The following is a 22,108-nucleotide window of genomic DNA, read 5'->3' on the forward strand; positions in this document are numbered from 1 at the left end:
GTTATTGGATTTTTATCTTTTTCTTTTTACAAAGTCATTTTATTACCCCATAATTCTATAATTCTCCTTTATAAAAATGTTACTCGGAGAGATAAAACATGTGATTGGTACCTCAGTATTAACTGTTTCACCCCTTAATTGTTTAGATGGGAGGACACGAGCTCTTTCCATCACTGGAGGACATTTATTTGGTTTTCATTCTCTATGGAGGGTTCTGCGAGTAGAAAATACGGCGTATGTCAGTGTTTTTTAGTACTTATTTCTAAGTTACTGCTTTTAGGTGGAGATTCTTTTGGATTTTTATTCCTTTTCTAGTCTCGCCCTTTCTTCTTTTGCAATTAAATTCAGGCAGACTGTGGGTGACAGTGCTACTATGGTTTTTGTCCCATAAGGATTATTAATCTGTGAGATAATACTACTATGTTTATTTCTAGGAAGGATTATTTACCAGCAATAATAAATGTTTTATGACTTTAAAACACCTTCCTTTGGGAAAGTGAGACAGCCTGATGGCATAAGTGGAGCTGATAGACCATGTAATAAGGAATTTGAAGTATGATTTTAAGCATTTTGGCCTATACTAAAGAGTTAATAAAGGAATAAAGTGTACAATTATGAGATTAGACTCAGGGTCCAGCAAATAGGGAAGCTCACGTCAATGTAAAAAATCCATGTAAAAGTGCACAGTGTAACCCAAGAGCCTTTGCATTGGCTGCACTTCCCTTGAAGACTTGTTTGCGTATATTGCTTGGCAAAATATATAAATGTTCTTTTAATATCTATAATCATATTTAATATTGTGCCCTGCAAATATTTCCCTACGGTCTCCAAATATTTTTTGATCATTCAGAAGCATTTTGTCACAGCAGTTGTTTCCTTGCGCTGCTGGATCAGTCCAAAAAGTTCCCCAAACTTTCACCCGTCTCCTGTTCAGCTCCTGTCAGTGTCTTTCAGTGTGTACCTCATCCATTTTCAGTGTCGTGGTTCCATGAAGACAGAGGAATAAAGTCTTAAAAGGATTCATTCATAACTGTATTAGCATGATCCATTTTGTGACTAGGGACATTTTTCTTCTTCACTTTCTTATTTGTACAGAAGGTAAAAGATAAAAGTTTTGTCCATGGAGATTTTTATGTAAATATTTTAATGAAGCTAGATATTATTTTTAAAGATGAACAGAACATTTGGAAATGGGCTATGTTAACTCCAAATCGTAGTTCAGTGCATTTTCTGGTTACTCATCAAAAGTAATATTTTGTTGTTCTAAAATTTAGAAGATAGATTTGTCTTTATTTTTTAAGTTTTTTAATATTCTTGTGAAAAATGCTTTGTTTTCTCTCAGATTAAACATAAATACAGTTTGAAAAAAAAAAGTAATATTTTGTATGTGACTTAAAGTTTCTTACACTATTCAAAAGCCTTCCAGGATTTAGAAAGTATTCAGGGTTTAATAATTTGTAATTGAAATAACTGAAATTGTACTGAACAGTGGTGGTAATGAGGTAATATAACAGTTCTGATTTTATCCAGTTTCATTATTATCTCTCATTAGATTTTATTTGTATTTCTAAGAAGATGTAAAAATGACAAATTTGGATTTTGTCTTTTTATAGCCTTAGCACACTCCCTGATAAAGTTTCTTTATCATAAGTGAAGTAGTTCAAAGTCAAGCATTTAGAAATAAGAAATATTAGAAGGCCTATGACCCCAGAAGTAAAAATCAGCACCTCAGATCATTACAGTTTACCTGTAAATATACTCACATAAGAGCTCAATAAATTAGAGATTGACATCAGGAAAACCTTCTAAAGATTTTCCTTTATCAGAAAGTCTAATTCATTTTAGAGCAATCCAAATAAATCACGATCTATATTATTTAAGGTTTTGTGGTTTTTTTTGTAAATTACCTTCCTTCCAAATACAGCATTCATCTCCAAAGTCAATATTATCTAAAATAGTATTATTCATTTGTTCTTTGAGTGATACAGTAAATTTTTATTCAGTATTTTCCCTGGGCCAGTACTTTTTTAGGCACGTAGCAGTGAACCACAAGGAGATTTACTGTATCTCCTCAATGTTACCTCTGGTTGTGGAGACCTTATGTACAATAAGTGCACACTTTTTATACAAATAAGTAAGTGCACACTTGAATTAAGGCAAAGTAACCAAATGGCTGGGAGGCTACTTTACATTGGCTCATTAGAAAAGCACTTGCTAAGGAGATGATATTTAGAGGCAACAGAAAGATGAAAAGTTCCTGCTTATGCAGATTGGGAGGAAAGGAAACTAGGAAGAGCTGTGCAAGGGTCCTGTGGTGGTATCAGGGGAGTGGGTCAATTATAAATTACTTTCAGTGTAGACCTGGCATTAATGAGCATAAAAATAGTCGGAAATCAGATAAGTGAATGTGTAGACCTGGATGGTGAATTCTTGGAACACTTAACACCACTTCCCACTCTGTTTCCCCGTAGAAGACATTGCTAATCAATCAGAATTATATTCTTGCAAGTTCTGATGCGTCTTCTGCATCCTTCTCAACAGCACAGCATTCAGAGAATCAAAACTGGCTTATGAGATGAAGCAGATAAATACCTCATCCTTGTTCCTATGCCCTGGGTAAAATTGTGGCTCAAACCTCCTTTCTTGTAAGCCCACCTTCCACACTCTTTCTGTGAATCTCTTGGATATGAGTTTATTAATCCTCTGACCTTTTAGTGAATAGTGGTTCACAATCCTGTATTGTAGAAGCGCCCAGGGAGTTATTTTAAAAAGCTTCCGTGTCCCATCCCAGACCATTTTAATCAAAATCTGAGTGCTGGTCTCAAGGATGGGTATTCTGAAAGTTTCCCAGAAGTGTGTGCACTTTTCCTCTGTCTCATGCTGTTTTAGTTAGTATATTATCAAAATAACAAAAACAAAAAACAAAGCACAAGCCTTCAAATGGCTTCAGAATGACCATCCACCAATGTTTGTTTATTGTTTCTTTGATAGCATTCTGAAGTGCTTATCCTGACCGATGTCCTTTCCTCTCTAAACTCTTATCAACTTTTCAAATGTGTATAGAGACCTTGCTTTCCAGTAGAAATATCATGTGAGCTGCATATGTAATTTAAAATTTTCTAGTAACTATGTTAAAAAAGTGTTAAGAAAAAGATTAATAATTTACTTAATCGGTATATCCAAAATATGATGATTTTAATACATAATATATGTGATCGTTTACAGACTTTTAAAAATACTGTGTCTTCAAAATCTGGTGCATATTTTACATTTTTCAGTACTTGCTGCATTTCAAGTGCTCAATAGCCAAAACTGGCCAGTGGCTACCAATTGGAGAGTGCAGTGTGGACTATTCACCTCTTATTTTGCTCTTGATCGCTGCTAATGTGCTGCCGGAACACATTAAAATATGTGTTATTTTAAAGTTATTCTGGAATTGATTTACTGCAAAACAACTTATTTCTGCAGTAGTAGGAATTTTGTCTGATTTCGAAATATATCTTGTTCAGACAGGGCTTTGAGCCACTACACAAAATCATACCACATGGAAGATCACCACGTGTTACAAGCAGTTCTTAGTGTGCTGAAGTAAGACGCACACACACACACACACACACGCACACGCACACGCACACACACACACACACACACACACACACACACACAATCTTGGTTAGTTGCAAATCAACACATTACCCAGGTCTACAGGTGGGGAAAACCAACTCAAGCAAACCTCAGAGATCTCAGACTACTCAGTGAGTGATTCTCAAGGGACTGAAGAATTGATTGCCTACTGATATTTCAAAGGCTCTGGCAAAACTGGGTGTTCTCTGAAAATGTAGCATCTTATTGCACCTTTGAAGACTCTCATTACATTCTCTGAATATATTTTCGCTGAAGTGGCAGAACTTTAATCCCTAAGGGCACTTTTAACTTTTGAATCCCAATGGCTTATAGGGACTAATTACTGTTAAATATAAAATATGAAAATAAGCAATAAAGCCCTTCATCCTTTGACTTTACTGAGTATTTGAATGAGGCAAGAAAAAAAATGTTCAATTTTATGAAGCAGTTTGTATATTAGGCTCTTTAATTCTTGCATTTCTTCACATAGTATTAAAGTTCTTGCTGTAATATAAATTAACATAAGATGTAATTTTAGATAGAACAGTTGTTCAATCTGTTATAAATTAAAAGGAAAATGGTTTATGTATACATTAACTTAATTTGTTTCTATTTCCAAATAATCAGATAATTTTCTCCTCAATGCTTTCTGTTAATTCTAAACATTTTATTTTAAAAATCCATTTGAGCATATGTTTTAATAATTTAATTGTAATAGAAAAGGATTAGGTTACATTTCAGTTAGGTAGAAACAAAATATTGTGTGCTGATTGGTCTATTTCTTTGGATTTGTTTAACTAGCTACTAGAAAACAATTCTATTTCCTTTCACCTAGCAAATGATGTGTAGTCATTTGATTCAGTCCATGGTTGGTTGAATCTGCGGATGTGGAAACCGCAGATACAGAGGACCAAGTGTAATTTATAGGCACTGATGCGAAGGAACTGCTTTTGGATACCTCCAGGCAGACTTTTCTAAGTGACTGAGCTAAGTCTAGGGGTAAATGTATAGGAAAAAAAACACTTGTCACTCAGGATTCAGGATATGTAGTATCCAGCCACATCCAGAAGAAAATAAAAGTGTTATGATCCATGAAAAAATGTGTTTCCAGGGAATAGTAGAATATGTAGGTATATGTCTACTGTTTGAAAAAAGAAGTACATTAGACTCACCCATGTAATTCTGTGTCTAAGCCTAGATTTGCATTATCTTTGAAACTATAATAGTAAAATAATAGTAAAAAAGACATAAAACAGAAATTAATTTTATCAGTTTTTCCTATATTTTAGTAGCAAATTTGAAATATTACACTTAGCTTTAAGAACTGATTTTTGGGATATACTTTTAAGAATAGGAAGGGAAAGGCTGTATTCCTTTTACCTGCACCTTTACAGAGGGAATCACTGTTAACTGGTAATTGGTCAATAAGGCAAAAAGGAGCACATTGAACAGTTACTTTTGGAAATTCTAAAACAATGTAATTAGTTGAAGCAAACACAAAGAGGCAGCTAATACTAATTATGCGCCAGAGAAATTTGTTTAATATTCAGTTTAATCTGTAGTACACCAAACAGTTGCAAAGAGATTCTATCTTGTCTCTTTAGAATTTTAGAGGAAGAATGTGTCCTGTCTGCTTTTCAAAGCTTTGTTCTTCTGCCTGTGGGACCAAACCGTAAAGTTCAACCAGCAAAGCTTGGTTTCCCAAAGGACCCAGCAGGCATTGATAGTGTACTCTAGCTGTAATTCTATAGTGATAGCAGATTGGTGACTGACAGAAATCTCTTGGGCCAAAGTCACAAAGCTGTAATATTTTCACAATAGACTGACTGATGTCTTTGGAAGGTCTGTTTGATTTCAAAGGACATTTTATATTTTTCTGTGAAGATGAAAGTATTTTAGACCTTTGTGATGAAAACCATCTGACTGCATAATAAACATTGCAGTAAATTAAATTATAATGTTTCTTTCCTGAGCTATTTATCGCTTGAAGCTGATGAAGAATATTGCGAAGTGTAGATCAAGTACTATTTATTTTTAGTACAAAGTGGATATGAGGTTATCTTTATTTCTATCTGATTAACAGAGAATAAATTATTTAGAAAATAGAATGCGTTGCCTATTCCTGTGAAGAGTGAAGAGCATACGTATTTTTGAGATGACAGATTTATTATTTATAGTTAAAATAATAAATATTTAAGTAGATTAACACATAAAGTATTTTGTTTATATCCAGGTTTGAAACAAGGCATGCAACATCGTTTTAGTTTTTTCTGCTTAACTTTGTTGGTTTTACTTTTTGGTGGCAGATATCCCAAATTCTTGGAACTAGTCAACTAGGCATTTGTGCCTAAACTATGCTAATCTAATTAAAAGTTAAATTTAAAACTTTTTGAAATTTTGAAACTCCATATATATACTTTAATTGCTTTCTGTGGTACTTAACTTCAGTAAGATGTGAGGAGTAATTTTTAAACTATCTTTAAACAGCCATACTTGTTTATTATATGTGTTTTAAGCAAAAAGAAAAAGGAAAATTATCTTTATTTTCACTCTGGTATCCTACCTTCAAATTTTCTAACTGAATGGTTAATGCTTACTATGTTATTTTGAAACTGAGATTTGCATATTAGAGCTTACATAAATTTGAAAAAATATACAAAAATATTAACATGAATTTTGTTTAAATTTGAAATATATGGATAGTATAGACAGTTACTAGTTATGACATTTTTATTTATTTTTTAAAATTTTATTTATTTATTTATATATGTTTTTATTTTTGGCTGCATTGGGTCTCCGTTGATGCGCGCGGGCTTTCTGTAGTTGGGGCAAGCAGGGGCTACTCTTTGTTGCGGTGCGCGGGCTTCTCATTGCGGTGGCTTCTCTTGTTGCGGAGCACGGGCTCTAGGCGTGCGGGCTTCAATAGTTGTGACTCGCGGGCTCAGTAGTTGTGGCTCGTGGGCTCTAGAGCGCAGGCTCAGTAGCTGAGGCGCACGGGCTTAGTTGCTCCGCGGCATGTGGGATCTTCCCGGACCAGGGCTCGAACCCGTGTCCCCTGCATTGGCAGGCGGATTCTCAACCACTGCGCCACTAGGGAAGCCCCTCTGCAGAATAATTAAATTGGGACATTGAGAACTGATTGCTTTCGCCCAGTTGCTGCGCTATCAAAAATAATCATATTTCTCAACTTATCCCCACATCTCCATGAAATTTTCCTTTACCTCCTAAAGTTAATGAAATTTGGCTTTGTACCAAGATAGTAATCACACTATCCTTAATTGCCAGCATCTGGAAATAATTCAGAATTTTACCCCTTCATGCCTATGGTTTTGAAAGTGTCTTTAGAAAGCTGCCTTGGAAAATGTTGCAAACTCTCTCTCTCTCAGTTGTTCATCCCGCTTTTCATCAAGCTACAATTTGGATATCTGTGAAGTAGAATGCAAACTCTCAGGATTTTAAAAACCTGCAGTTTTAGGTGAACATCGACAGGTGTTGCTGGTTAAATTCCCTGGAGCGCAGACCCTGAAATTAGCATGAGAAAGGCCAGTCAATCAGCACCCACACCTGTGGAAAAGGAAAGGCAGCAAGATTGGACAGAGAGAGACTTGAGGCTGCGATGAAGTCCTTAGAAGGTGTCAGCCGATCTCCTAGCGATTTTGATGCTGCCCTTCCAAGTTGGTCTAAGTTGGGAGTGAGCAAACCAGGCCTTGATCCTTCCTTATTGACCATCATTGGATGCAGGTTTTCCTTGAGAGAGGCAGCTCTTCAGCTGAAGGCAATTTCAGGAGAAAGCTGATAGGCCCAGGGCAACCTAACCAGCAGCGTGGGGGTATAAATGCCTCCATCTTGGAGGGCCGTCCTTTCGGTGCAGCGTGGCGTTCCCTGCGGTACAGCAGTAAGCAGGATTCCACAAGAGATGTGAGTAATTCTGACGTTGCTTTTAATATCTTGCTTAATTTGTCCACAGTTTGAGAAAAGGATGGGGCATTTGAAACTTTTCAATATCATTGATTATCCGATCATTTAGCAACACATTTAGGGAAGTCCAAATTATGACATTTTTAAACAGACATTCCTTGCTTAACTACTTAGGAGAACAGCAAATATTTTATTTATTTTGTATATGATATATGAATCAACAGAATTTCATAACAGTCTAATGATCAAGTTTATCATGCTGTGTTTAAGTGGTTTAAAATAGTGTTCATATTTCTTTTGGGTCATGGGTGTATCTCTCCTTTCTTTGGACCTCCATTAGATTCCCTCCTAGCAATGGCTTCTTTTTTTTTTTAAAAACATCTTTATTGTAGTATAATTCCTTTGCATTGTTGTGTTAGTTTCTGCTGTATAACAAAGTGACTCAGCTATACATGTACATATATCCCCATATCCCCTCCCTCTTGCGTCTCCCTCCCACCCTCCCTATCCCACCCCTCTAGGTGGTCACAAAGCACCAAGCTGATCTCCCTGTGCTACGTGGCTGCTTCCCACTAGCTAGCTATTTTACATTTGGTAGTGTATATACGGCCATGCCACTCTCTCACTTCATCCCAGCTTACCCTTCCCCATCCCCGTGTCCTCAAGTCCATTCTCTACGTCTTCATTTTTATTCCTGTCCTGCCCCTAGGTTCTTCAGAACCATTTTTTTTGTTTGCTTAGATTCCATATATATGTGTTAGCATACGGTATTTGTTTTTCTCTTTCTGACTTACTTCACTCTGTATGACAGACTTTAGGTCCATCCACCTCACTACAAATAACTCAATTTCGTTTCTTTTTATGGCTGAGTAATAGTCCATTGTATATATGTGCCACATCTTCCTTATCCAATCATCTGTCAGTGGACACTTTGGTAGCTTCCATGTCCTGGCTGTTGTAAATAGTGCTGCAGTGAACATTGTGGTACATTACTCTTTTTGAATGATGGTTTCTCAGGGTATATGCCCAGTAGTGGGATTGCTGGGCCATATGGTAGTTCTACTTTTAGTTTTTTAAGGAACCTCCATACTGTTCTCCATAGTGGCTCTGTCAATTTACATTCCCACCAACAGTGCAAGAGGGTTCCCTTTTCTCCGTACCCTCTCCAGCATTTATTGTTTGTAGATTTTTTGATGATGGCCATTCTGATTGGTGTGAGGTGATACCTCATTGTAGTTTTGATTTGCATTTCTCTAATGATTAGTGATGTTGAGCATCCTTTCATGTGTTTGTTGGCAATCTGTATATCTTCTTTGGAGAAATGTCTATTTAGGTCTTCTGCCCATTTTTGGATTGCAATGTTTCTTTTTTTCATATTGAGCTGCATGAGCTGCTTGTATATTTTGGAGATTAATCTTTTGTCAGTTGCTTCATTTGCAAATATTTTCTCCCATTCTGAGGGTTGTGTTTTTATCTTGTTTATGGTTTCCTTGCTGTGCCAAAGCTTTTAAGTTTCATTAGGTCCCATTTGTTTATTTTTGTTTTTATTTCCAGTTCTCTAGGAGGTGGGTCAAAAAGGATCTTGCTGTGATTTATGTCATAGGGTGTTCTGCCTAGGTTTTCCTCTAAGAGTTTGATAGTGTCTGGCCTTACATTTAGGTCTTTAATCCATTTTGAGTTTATTTTTGTGTATGGTGTTAGGGAGTGTTCTAATTTTATGCTTTTACATGTAGCTGTCCAGTTTTCCCAGCACCACTTATTGAAGAGGCTGTCTTTTCTCCATTGTATATTCTTGCCTCCTTTATCAAAGATAAGGTGACCATATGTGCATGGGTTTATCTCTGGGCTTTCTATCCTGTTCCATTGATCTATATTTCTTTTTGTGCCAGTACCATACTGTCTTGATTACTGTAGCTTTGTAGTATAGTCTGAAGTCAGGGAGTCTGATTCCTCCAGCTCCGTTTTTCTTTCTTAAGATTGCTTTGGACTATGTATAGAAAAAAAAAAAAAAAGATTGCTTTGGCTATTCAGGGTCTTTTGTGTTTTCATACAAATTGTGAAATTTTTTGTTCTAGTTCTGTGAAAAATGCCAGTGGTAGTTTGATAAGGATTGCATTGAATCTGTAGATTGCTTTGGGTAGTAGAGTCATTTTCACAATGTTGATTCTTCCAATCCAAGAACATGGTATATGTCTCCATCTGTTTGTATCATCTTTAATTTCTTTCCTCAGTGTCTTATAGATTTCTTCATACAGGTCTTTTGTCTCCTTAGATAGGTTTATCCCTAGGTATTTTATTCTTTTTGTTACAGTGGTAAATGGGAGTGTTTCCTTAATTTCTCTTTCAGATTTTTCATCATTAGTGTATAGGAATGTAAGAGATTTCTGTGCATTAATTTTGTATCCTGCTACTTTACTAAATTCATTGATTAGCTCTAGTAGTTTTCTGGTAGCATCTTTAGGCTTCTCTATGTATTGTATCATGTCATCTGAAAACAGTGACAGTTTTACTTCTTTTTCCGATTTGGATTCCTTTTATTTCTTTTTCGTCTCTGATTTCTGTGGCTAAAACTTCCAAAACTATGTTGAATACTAGTGGTGAGAGTGGGCAACCTTGTCTTGTTCCTGATCTTAGAGGAAATGGTTTCAGTTTTTCACCATTGATAACGATATTAGCTGTGGATTTGTCATATATGGGCTTTATTATGTTGAGGTAAATTCCCTCTGTGCCTATTTTGTGGAGAGTTTTTATCATACATGGGTGTTGAATTTTGTCAAAAGCTTTTTCTGCATCTGTTGAGATGATCATGTGGTTTTTATCCTTCAGTTTGTTAATATGGTGTATCGCATTGATTGATTTGCGTATACTGAAGAATCCTTGCATTCTTGGGATAAACCCCACTTGATCATGGTGTATGATTTTTTTTAATGTGCTGCTGGATTCTCTTTGCTAGTATTTTGTAGAGGATTTTTGCATCTATGTTCATCAGTGATGTTGGCCTGTAGTTTTCTTTTTTTGTGACATCTTTGTCTGGTTGTGGTATCAGGGTGATGGTGGCCTCGTAGAATGACTTTGGGAGTGTTCCTCCCTCTGATACATTTTGGAAGAGTTTGAGAAGGATAGGTATTAGTTCTTCTCTAAATGTTTGATAGATTTCCCCTTGATGAATCCATCTGATCCTGGGCTTTTGTTTGTTGGAAGATTTTTTCAGTGCTTGTGATTGGTGTGTTTATACTTTCTCTTTCTTCCTGGTTCAGTCTCGGAAGGTTGTGCTTTTCTAAGAATTTGTCCATTTCTTCCAGGTTGTCCATTTTATTGGCATATAGTTGCTTGTAGTAATCTCTCATGATCCTTTGTATTTCTGCAGTGTCTGTTGTTACTTCTCCTTTTTCATTTCTAATTCTGTTGATTTGAGCCTTCTCCCTTTTTTTCTTGATGAGTCTGGCTAATGGTTTATCAATTTTGTTTGTCTTCTCAAAGAACCAGCTTTTAGTTTTATTGATGTTTGCTATCGTTTCCTTCATTTATTTCTGATTTATCTTTATGATTTCTTTCCTTCTGCCAACTTTGGGGTTTTTTTTGTTCTTCTTTCTCTAATTGCTTTAGGTGTAAGCTTAGGTTGGTTATGTGAGTTTTTCTTCTTGAGGTAGGATTGTATTGCTATAAACTTCCCTCTTAGAACTGCTTCTGCTGCATCCCATAGGTTTTGGGTCGTCATGTTTTCATTGTCATTTGTGTCTAGGTATTTTTTGATTTCCTCTTTGATTTCTTTAGTGATCTCTTGGTTATTTAGTAGCGTATTGTTTAGCCTCCATGTGTTTGTATTTTTTTACAGTTTTTTTCCTGTAATTGATATCTAGTCTCATAGCATTGTGGTCGGAAAAGCTACTTGATAGGATTTCAATTTTCTTATATTTACCAAGCTTGATTTGTGACCCAGGATATGATCTGTCCTGGAGAATGTTTCATGAGCACTTGAGAAGAAAGTGTATTCTGTTGTTTTTGGTTGGAATGTCCTATAAATATCAATTAATTCCATCTTGTTTAATGTGTCATTTAAAGCTTGTGTTTCCTTATTTATTGTCATTTTGGTTGATCTGTCCACTGGTGAAAGTGGGGTGTTAAAGTCCCCTGCTAATATTGTTACTGTTGATTTCCCCTTTTATGGCTGTTAGCATTTGCCTTATGTATTGAGGTGCTCTCATGTTGGGTGCATATTTACATTTGTTATAGCTTTTTCTTGGATTGATCCCTTGATCATTATGTAGTGTCCTTCTTTGTCTCTCGTAATAGTCTTTGTTTTAAAGTCTATTTTGTCTGATATGAGAATTGCCACTCCAGCTTTCTTTTGATTTCCATTTGCCTGGAATATCTTTTTCCATCCCCTCACTTTCAGTCTGTATGTGTCCCTAGGTCTGAAGTGGGTCTCTTGTAGACAGCCTATGTATGAGTCTTGTTTTTGTATCCAGTTAGCCAGTCTATGTCTTTTGGTTGAAGCATTTAATCCCTTTACATTAAAGGTAATTATTGGTATGTATATTCGTATTACCATTTTCTTAATTGTTTTGGGTATGTCATTGTAGGTCTTTTCCTTCTCTTGTGTTTCCTGTCTAGAGAAGTTCCTTTAACATTTGTTGTAAAGCTGGTTTGGTGGTCCTGAATTTTCTTAGCTTTTGCTTGTCTGTAAGGGTTTTAATTTGGCTTTCGAATCTGAATGTGATCCTTGCTGGGTAGAGTAATCTTGGTTGTAGGTTTTTCCCTTTCATCACTTTAAATATGTCCTGCCACTCCCTTCTGGCTTGCAGAGATTCTGCTGAAAGATCAGCTGTTAACCTTTGGGGATTCCCTTTTATGTTATTTGTTGCTTTTCCCTTGCTGCTTTTAATATTTTTCTTTGTATTTAATTTTTGATAGTTTGATTAATATGTGTTTTGGTGTGTTTCTCCTTGGAGTTTTCCTGTATGGGACTCTCTGCACTTCCTGGACTTGATTGACTATTTCGTCTCCCATATTAGGGAAGTTTTCAACTGTAATCTCTTCACGTATTTTCTCAGTCCCTTTCTTTTTCTCTTCTTCTTCTGGGACACCTATAATTCAAATGTTGTGTTTAATGTTGTCGTATAAGTCTCTAAGACTGTTCTCAATTCTTTTCATTCTTTTTTCTTTATTCTGCTCTGTGGTAGATATTTCCACTATTTTGTCTTCCAGATCACTTATCCGTTTTTCTGCCTCAGTTATTCTGCTATTGATTCCTTCTAGAGAATTTTTAATTTTATTTATTGTGTTGTTCATCATTGTTTGTTTGCTCTTTAGTTATTCTAGGTCCTTGTTAAATGTTTCTTGTATTTTCTCCATTCTATTTCCAAGATTTTGGATCATCTTTACTATCATTACTCTGAATTCTTTTTCAGGTATACTGCCTATTTCCTCTTCATTTGTTAGGTCTGGTGTGTTTTTTTTCCTTGCTCCTTCATCTGCTGTGTGTTTTTCTGTCTTCTCATTTTGCTTATCTTACTGTGTTTGTGGTCTCCTTTTTGCAGGCTGCAGGTTCGTAGTTCCTGTTGTTTTTGGTGTCTGTCCCCAGTGGCTAAGGTTGGTTCAGTGGGTTGTGTAGGCTTCCTGGTGGAGGGGACTGGTGCCTGTGTTCTGGTGGATGAGGCTGGATCTTGTGTTTCTGATGGGCAGGACCATGTCCGGTGGTGTGTTTTGGGGTGTCTGTGACCTTATTATGATTTTAGGCAGCCTCTCTGCTCATGGGTGGGGTTTTGTTCCTGTCTTGCTAGTTGTTTGGTGTAGGGTGTCCAGCACTGTACCTTGCTGGTCGTTCAGTGGAGCTGGGTATTAGTGTTGAGATGGAGATCTCTGGGAGCGCTTTCGCCGTTTGATATTGTGTGGAGCCAGGAGGTCTCTGGTTGTCCAATGTCCTGTACTTGGCTCTCCCACCTCAGAGGCACAGCCCTGACACCTGGCTGCAGCACCAAGAGCCTGTTAGCTGCACGGCTCAGAAGAAAAGGGAGAAAAAAAAGAGAGAAAAAAGAAGACATAAGTAAAATAAAATAAAGCAAAGTTATTAAAATAAAAAAATAAAAAAATTATTTAAAAAAAGAGTAATTAAAAAAAAAAAGACGGGAGCAACCAAACCAATTAGCAAATCCACCAGTGATAACAAGTGGTGAAAACTGAACTAAGATAAACATATAAATCAGAAACTAGTCAGTTTGCATATAGCAAACCCCAAGTCTGCAGTTCTCCCAAAGTCCCCCTCCTCAATTTGGGATGATCTGTTGTCTATCAGGTATTCCACAGATGCAGGCACATCAAGTTGATGGTGGAGATTTAATCCACTGCTCCTGAGGCTGCTGGGAGAGATTTCCCTTTCTCTTCTTTGTTCGCACAGCTCCCGGGGTTCAGCTTTGGATTTGGACCCGCCTCTGCTTGTAGGTCACCTAAGGGTGTCTGTTTTTCGCTCAGACAGGATGGGGTTAAAGGAGCAGGTGCTTCGGGGGCTCTGGCTCACTCAGGCGGGTGGAGGGAGGGGTACGGATGCGGGGCGAGCCTGCGGCGGCAGAGGCGTCGTGACGTTGCACCAGCCCGAGGCGCGCTGTGCGTTCTCCCGGGGAAGTTGTCCCCGGATCACGGGACCCTGGCCGTGGCGGGCTGCACAGGCTCCCGGGAGGGGCAGTGTGGAGAGTGACCTGTGCTCGCACACAGGCTTCTTGGTGGCGGCAGCAGCAGCAGCCTTAGCGTCTCCTGCCCGTCTCTGGGGTCCACGCTGATAGCCGCGGTTCGCGCCCGTCTCTGGAGCTCGTTTAGGCGGCGCTCTGAATCCCCTCTCCTTGCGCGCCACGAAACAAAGAGGGAAGAAAAAGTCTCTTGCCTGTTCGGCAGCTGCAGACTTTTTCCCGGACTCCCTCCCGGCTAGCCGTGGCGCACTAACCCCTTCAGGCTGTGCTCACGCCGCCAACCCCAGTCCTCTCCCTGCGATCCGACCGAAGCCCGAGCCTCGCCTCCCAGCTCCGCCCGCCCCGGCGGGGGAGCAGACAAGCCTCTCGGGCTGGTGAGTGCTGCTCGGCGCCGATCCTCCGTACGGGAATCTCTCCACTTTGCCCTCCGCACCCCTGTGGCTGCGCTCTCCTCCGTGACCCTGAAGCTTCCACCTCTGCCACCCGCAGTCTCCGCCCGCGAAGGGGTTCCTAGTGTGTGGACACCTTTCCTCCTTCACGGCTCCCTCCCACTGGCGCAGGTCCCGTCCCTATTCTCTTGTCTCTGTTGTTTCTTTTTTCTTGTGCCCTCCCCAGGTACATGGGGAGTTTCTTGCCTTTTGGGAGGTCTGAGGTCTTCTGCCAGCGTTCAGTGGGTGTTCTGTAGGAGTTGTTGCACATGTAGATGTACTTCTGATGTATCTGTGGGGAGGAAGGTGATCTCCGCGTCTTACTCTTCCGCCATCTTGAAGGTCCTCTAGCAATGGCTTCTTAACGGATGTCCTGATAAATGAGTTGGTATTATCCAGAAAGTTAGAAATATAATTGCTTACCACGTAGATTTCCCTGAAAGATGTAAACAATGTAGTGTGAAATGGGTTTGACTCAGCCATTTTATCAATATTTATGGTAAGAAATAAGACCTATAAATGCATTGAAGCTGATTTTTAAAGGTTTATCAAAAGATTTGAGTTTCTCCATTAGAATCTAGTTGTGTCATTTGCAGTTTATATTATACGTAACTGTGTATTAATGCACTGGTTCCCAGCCGGGACTAGACTGCACTAGTCTGGGCGTTTGGAAGCGTAGGAGGGTCTTTTCAGTTGTGGCAGTAACCAGGGAGCGCTCTTGACGGTAGATGTCAAGGGGTAAGGACGCTAATCACCTCTACAGTGCTCACGGCAGCCCTGCCCTGTAGTCGTTTCCTGTTGCGGCTGTAACAGCGCAGTGCGAACTTAGTGATTTAAAACAACACAAGTTTGTTATCTTAAAAGCTGTGTAGAAGTCCAAGAGTGGTCTCACTGGTCTAAAATCAAAGTGTTGGCAGGGCTACATTCCTTTCTAGAGAGTCCAGGGGAGAATCTGTTCTCCTTGCTTTTCCCATCTTCTGGGAGACACGCAGGTTCCTTGGCGAGAGGCCCCTTCCTCTGTTCTCGAAGCCGGTGGCATTGTATCTCTCTGACCGCTCTTCTGTTCCCGTGTCTTCCTCTGACTACCTCTGGGAAAGAGTCTTCACTTCTCAGCATCCCTGTGATGAGCATCTACCCGCCTAAATAATGCACCTTAATTTCCCTATCGCAAGGTCCTTAACATAATCACGCTGGGAGGCAACATAGTCACAGGTTCCAGGGATTAGGACAGTTTTGGCAGGGAGAGACGTTGGGGCTTGGGGGCTTGGATTACTCTGCTTCTTGCACGCACCATGGAGACTCTTCTCAGTCATGCTGGAGGACAGTACCTGGGGCCCCCGTGTAAGCCAGTAACCTTCACATTTTTGTTGTTCTCCTGATGTATCCCCTGATAGCAGTTATATTCAATACGGTGCTCAGGAGTTCCCCCACTACTTTCATATACTTATTTGGTAGCTTCTAGCCTCAAAGAAGCTAAAGTGGTAACATTAGATGATGAATCGGGATAATCGAGGATAGCTCTAAGAGTCAGTGCCAAGGTGTAAATTTAGATATGTACACTTAAGATTTCTTCACTCTGAAATCCCTGAAGAGGTCTGCTGTTGCCACAGCCTGTTTCCATAGATGCCCCCCCCCCCCCGCCCCCACCAAGCTCAGGTTCTGTGGGTTCTTGCTCTCTGCCTTTTAAATGTGTGTAAGGGACAGAGTGAGAATAAGAATAGAGAAGGGAGAGAGGAAGAGATGTAAGGCAGCTGTCCTTCATTATTAATTCCTGGGTGAGGAACTTGAATTCACTCTGTGATAGTTATTTTTAAAGGAATCATCCACATTTCAGGTTCCACTCTTCAAGATTATCTTACGATTTTGAACATTTCATTTTAAATAAAAAAATTCCTATACCGTAAAATAAGTTTTGCCTTTCAATCTGTTGAGAATTGAAAAGACTTGCGTTTCCAAATAATATTCTCTAATTTTTTTCTAAATTTTCCAAAGATAAATAATTAATAAAAACAGCCGTTAATATTTTACTAGTTAGATTATTTATTGTTGAGTAATGATAAAATTATATTCCTTATATTGCCTGTGTATGTAATTACAATGAAATTTGACACTTGTTGAACAATTCACTATTGTCAAAGATACTCTAAATGAATTTTCCTCTGTAAGACTTACATAATATAGCTATTAGTATTTCTGTCTTACAGGTAAGGAAACTGAAGTTCATAAAAATCTTGTCCAATATCAACACACTTAGCTAATGATGAATCAAAGATTGGGCCTCTCATATTGTGGCCTATTTTTGGCAGTTGTGCTAGAATATAATTGTTGTGAAACTTTATTTACAATTGTTGATGACTCGTCGGATGATATTAGTGATCCTTGTTCAGTAATGATATGAAAACAATTTTGAGTTACTAAATAATTATGCTTGTTTATGATGGTATGTTTGCTTCTTAAATATATCCTTAGACAATCTGTGATTTTATTTAGTAAGTAATTCAGAGGGCCAGATCTTTAGGTTTACATTTTTTACATATCATTAGCTGTATAAAGTTGGTTCCAGGGTTATACTGCTAAGGAAAGTCAGAATTAGCTAAATTAATCCTATGGGAATCGCATTGTCTTGATCAGCTTTTAGCAAATGACCGTATGGAGGGGAGGAAAGAAGATTCTCCTTAGAGACTCCCTTTGTTCCTGATATTCTCTCTTTCTTGTATTTGGATTTTTAAACTAAAATCCATTTTCTATGTTTCAGGCACCTTATAAACTAGCTTATAAGCATTTTTAATAGTGACTTCACATTAATAAATTGGGATAAAAACTTTAAATTTCACTAATGCAGCAATTGATTATTCATTATAACTAAAATATCGTAAGTGAAGGTTTGACACAATTAAGAATTTTAAAATGCAACTATTGTAAAAAGGCTTCTCTTATTTTCATATTCAATGACCATTAACTCTTCTTTCCACAGTGATTTTTAACTTGTCATTATTAGTTGAAAAATGTTAACTAAGAAAAGTTAGTCCAGTGAAATCAAATGAATTTAAAGCAATTGAATTGATGAAAGTTGTTTGCTTTAGTGTAACATATTTTCTTTTTTTTATCACCATATATTTCTCTTCTCATTGGTATAAATGAATACTATATAATGTTTTGAAGAATCAGTAATATCATCTTCTTTGTTTTATTTGATTTTGAGTGGATTACCCCTCAAAAGTATTTTTCTTAATTATGTTTATACCAATAAATGTTACAGGAAATATTTTGACTTATTTAATATAGACAGTTAAATTTAGGGAGATAAACAATATTGATAGTCATGGAGTCATAAATAAAGGGATAAATGGTCAAAGTTAGTGTAAGACTTCAGTACACTCAGTGTCTCCTTTTAAGCAATTGTCAGTTTCATTATGCTTTTCAAAATATAGTTGTTTTATATTTTGAATATTTATTCTTTTAATTCAATCAACATGTTAATATTGTCCACCATTTCTCAAAGTGGTGATTAAGTCTTTTTTTTGTGAAAACTTGTGTATCTGTACACCGAAGCACTGATTTTAAAAAAGCATGAAAAATGCTTTTCAAATCAGTATGATTTTATTTTACTTAATCAAAGGCTAATCATTAGCAAACTAAATGCTTCTAATATGTTTGGTTGTTCAGAAAAAAAAAAACCCTGCCATTTTATTAAGTACTTCTTAAACTTTCAAATGATTACAGTAAATAGAGCACTCTTTATATAAATTCTCCTACCTTTTAATACTAGAAAAACAAATTGATTTACTTTTCACATAACCAGTTGATGAATGTAAGTGGTAAGTAGGAAGATGACATTTGGAAAATAGAGGACTCTCCCTTCCCCATGAGGCTCACTGAGCACGAAACACCACTGGGACCGTGGTGACCTCAAATTGTCAAGTAACTGGAGTGAAGTTGATATACCAGCAGTGGCTGGAGTCAGGTTCTGGCTCATAAAACAGACGTTTTCCTTCTCTGCTACGTTCTGGTTCAGGAAAGCTACCATATGTAGAGCACTGCGTACGTAAATCTTGGAATATGATTTCATGTAGCTTTTGAATACCTCCTTTATGAAACACATGGCAAAAATGAAGGCAATAATCTAAGTATTTACCAGATTTTTTTCATTGTATTTTGAAATATGCAATTTAAAAAAAAATTCAGGTCTTCTTTATAAACAGCAATTCAACCAATGTTTTTTTGGCAGATATTACGAAGATTAAGACCTGTGTATAACACCTGAGACGGCTCTAAGAATATGCATTAAAAATATAATATATTTTTATTTTTATGATGACTTAGAACAAATATTAGACCTCAGTTCCTTGTCTGATGTTGATTATTTATTAATTATCTAAGAAATATTTATTGAGAGCCAAACATGTAAAGGGTACTATGTCATTATTATTATTATATTTTAATTAATTAATTAATTTATTTATTTATTTTTGGCTGTGTTGGGTCTTCGTTTCTGTGCAAGGGCTTTCTCCAGTTGCAGCAAGCGGGGGCCACTCTTCATTGCGGTGCGCGGGCCTCTCACTATCGCGGCCTCTCTTGTTGCGAAGCACAGGCTCCAGACGCGCAGGCTCAGTAGTTGTGGCTCACGGGCCTAGTTGCTCCGCGGCATGTGGGATCTTCCCAGACCAGGGCTCGAACCCGTGTCCCCTGCATTGGCAGGCAGATTCTCAACCACTGTGCCACCAGGGAAGCCCTATGTCATTATTTTTTAATCCAACTTTCAATTGGAATGAGCAGATAAAAGAATGCAGTGTTACTTAGAAATAAAGATTTACATCTTCTAAAAGAGCTTTCTTGTAGGCACGATAGAAGGGAAGGAAGAATTATGAGAAAAATTGTAAGGAATGTATACTTCTGTTTCTCATCCTAAATTTCAGCTTCTGAAGACTTTCCCCATGTGGGACAAAGCTGCAAGGGAGCCACAGATAACCTCTACTCCCACTTTTTACTAACTTTCTTTTTCCTCCTCTACTGGTCAAAACCTAAAGTCTCTGAGTGAGTCAAAGAAGGGAATTTATCTTTGATCACAGGGATGGTTACTACACTGCTGTTAAAAATTTTTTCTGAGCATTTCCTCCTTCACCTTTCACCTTTCTGGGGCTAAGAGTGCTGAGTTAGGGGATCACTGTCTCTTAGTTTCCAAGTAGCTGTGGAAACCTCGCATCCCGTGACTTTGGAGAGTCTTATCCCTGGGATACCAATATGTACTATTGGTTTTGGAAAGTGAGATATAAGGATGAATTCGTTTTAACTGACATTTAATGATACTTTGAAAGTGAATTTTTCTAAGCCATTGAAATACATTCCTTCCTATCACACTGATACTTAATTTAACAGTAAACCTGATTGAGAAACTCGGTGTTAAAGACGAAAGTGGATTTTATTTTCCTATTTCTAAAAAGGACCAAGAACAGTTTATCAAAAAGATTCCTTGACCTACAACAATACTGTGTGCTTCCTCTCACTGAAATAATTTATTTTGCCCTTGGGCCTGAAACTTTAACATTATCCCACTGATTTCATTAACCATTATTTGGAACCACCTGGATGGGGCTCACTTGTGATAATTTTATTTGGTTAATGGGGTTAATTAAGAAATCTTTAAAATGGTAGAAATACACTGATTATTTTTTAAATGTTTGTGAAAATAATTTTTATAGTCCTCCACTTACTGAAATATTTAACATATACTCTTTGGCTAAAATGTTTTACTTATATATGATTTTTTGGTTTTAGTGCTAAGTTATTTTGCCATTTACTTATATATATCCCCGTAGTTTTTTGGAGGAATTTTCCTGAAAGATTGTATACAGTATTTTTTCTGATTATATAAATAATAGATTTCTATTGAAAAATACCTTGGAAAATTAAGAAATCCCAAATATAATGTTATCATGGAAGATAACATTTAATTTTTGTCAAGGTAAAATTTTTGATCATTGACTTTATTTGCATAACTGTATAATCCAGAAGGATTGTAAGTTTCAGTAAGTATTATACTCATTTTAGTAAGTGTACTCTCTAAAGATTACACTCATTTCATAAGTCTTTCTTGAGAAAGACAGAGGACACATAAGACAATGCAGTAATTAAGCATCAATATAGTTAGATCATATACATGAAATGGAAATTTCTATAGGACAACTTCCTATTAAATTTGTGTAATTTAAGATTTTTTAATGAGCTTTACCAAAAGTACTATTTAAGCATGGTTGCTTTTAAGAAAAGTGCTCTTTAGACAGACTCTGTAGATTTAGCTCCAGTTACTTGTCAACAAAATCATAGCTGTTGTCAGTAAAATTTAAAGAGAGATTTTCTAAGTTTATCTGCTTGAGGGCTTATGGAGAAGGAAGAGAAAGTGTCTCCTTTAATTTCCTCTAGTCTACTTAGTCATCATTGTTAGAGTAGTTACAGGGTTATAGATTTAGAAGAAATGTTCATAATTATTCCAGACCCTCTACTTTAGAAATGTCAGTGGACACCCAGCAGTGTTATCCTGTCTCATCTTATCCTTTCAGAAAGATGGTCCCATAATGTAACTGTGATCTTTGAGATTGTCAGCTCCACAAGGACAGGGACTCTTTGGCTTATTCAGGGTATACTTTTGGCCAAAATAGTACCTGGTATGTGCTCAGTAAACTAAATGAATATAACTGCATCTCTGCAAAACCATATTCATTGGTTTAATTTTATAATATTTGTTCCCATATTTATTAATGCATTAATTTATTTGGCATATGCTTTTAGAAAGCCTAGTCATTGCTAAATACCCTGTTGCTGGTGGAATTACAAGAATAAAATATACATTCTTTGCTTTTATAGAACCCAGAGGTAGGCTTCAGGTTTGCAAATAGAGTTTTGGTACAAAAGAGTTTGCAAATTCCATGCAGACACCAAAGGTCTCAGTATTCTCATTAATATCTCTCTTTGGCATGTATTAATTCTGGGAAAATCTACTGCCATAACCTCATGGTATTCTTTCCCTTTAAAATATATTTTAAAAACGATTTTAGTTGGCATAATATTTATCATTGGCAATATAGATAGTATATAAAAATGGAAAGCCTCCCAACCCTCAACTTTTCTGAAAAAGGAAATCCTTAATATTTAGGTTTTATTTTACCTTCCTCATGATAGCTGAGGATGCGTCTTTTGACATCAAGGATGAGGAACAGAAAGAGGTAGATCCTCTCTTTTCGGCCCTCCTGGGCTCAGGATGTTTCACCATTACCGCTGGACTTCTATTGCATGCTGACCTTCCTGGGTGACTCAGCATTCTACAAATCATCAGAATACTTTTGGCAGTCTCCATTCAGGAGGCCAGAGATTCTGGTTGCTCTTTCTCAAAGCCTCCAAGTTTTCTCCTTTCACCCACATATTTCTCAATATATTTTGTTAACTTGTTGTTTACTAGAG

Source organism: Balaenoptera physalus, assembly GCF_965194825.1.
Source record: "Balaenoptera physalus genome assembly, chromosome: 21".
Classification (NCBI taxonomy): domain Eukaryota; kingdom Metazoa; phylum Chordata; class Mammalia; order Artiodactyla; family Balaenopteridae; genus Balaenoptera; species Balaenoptera physalus.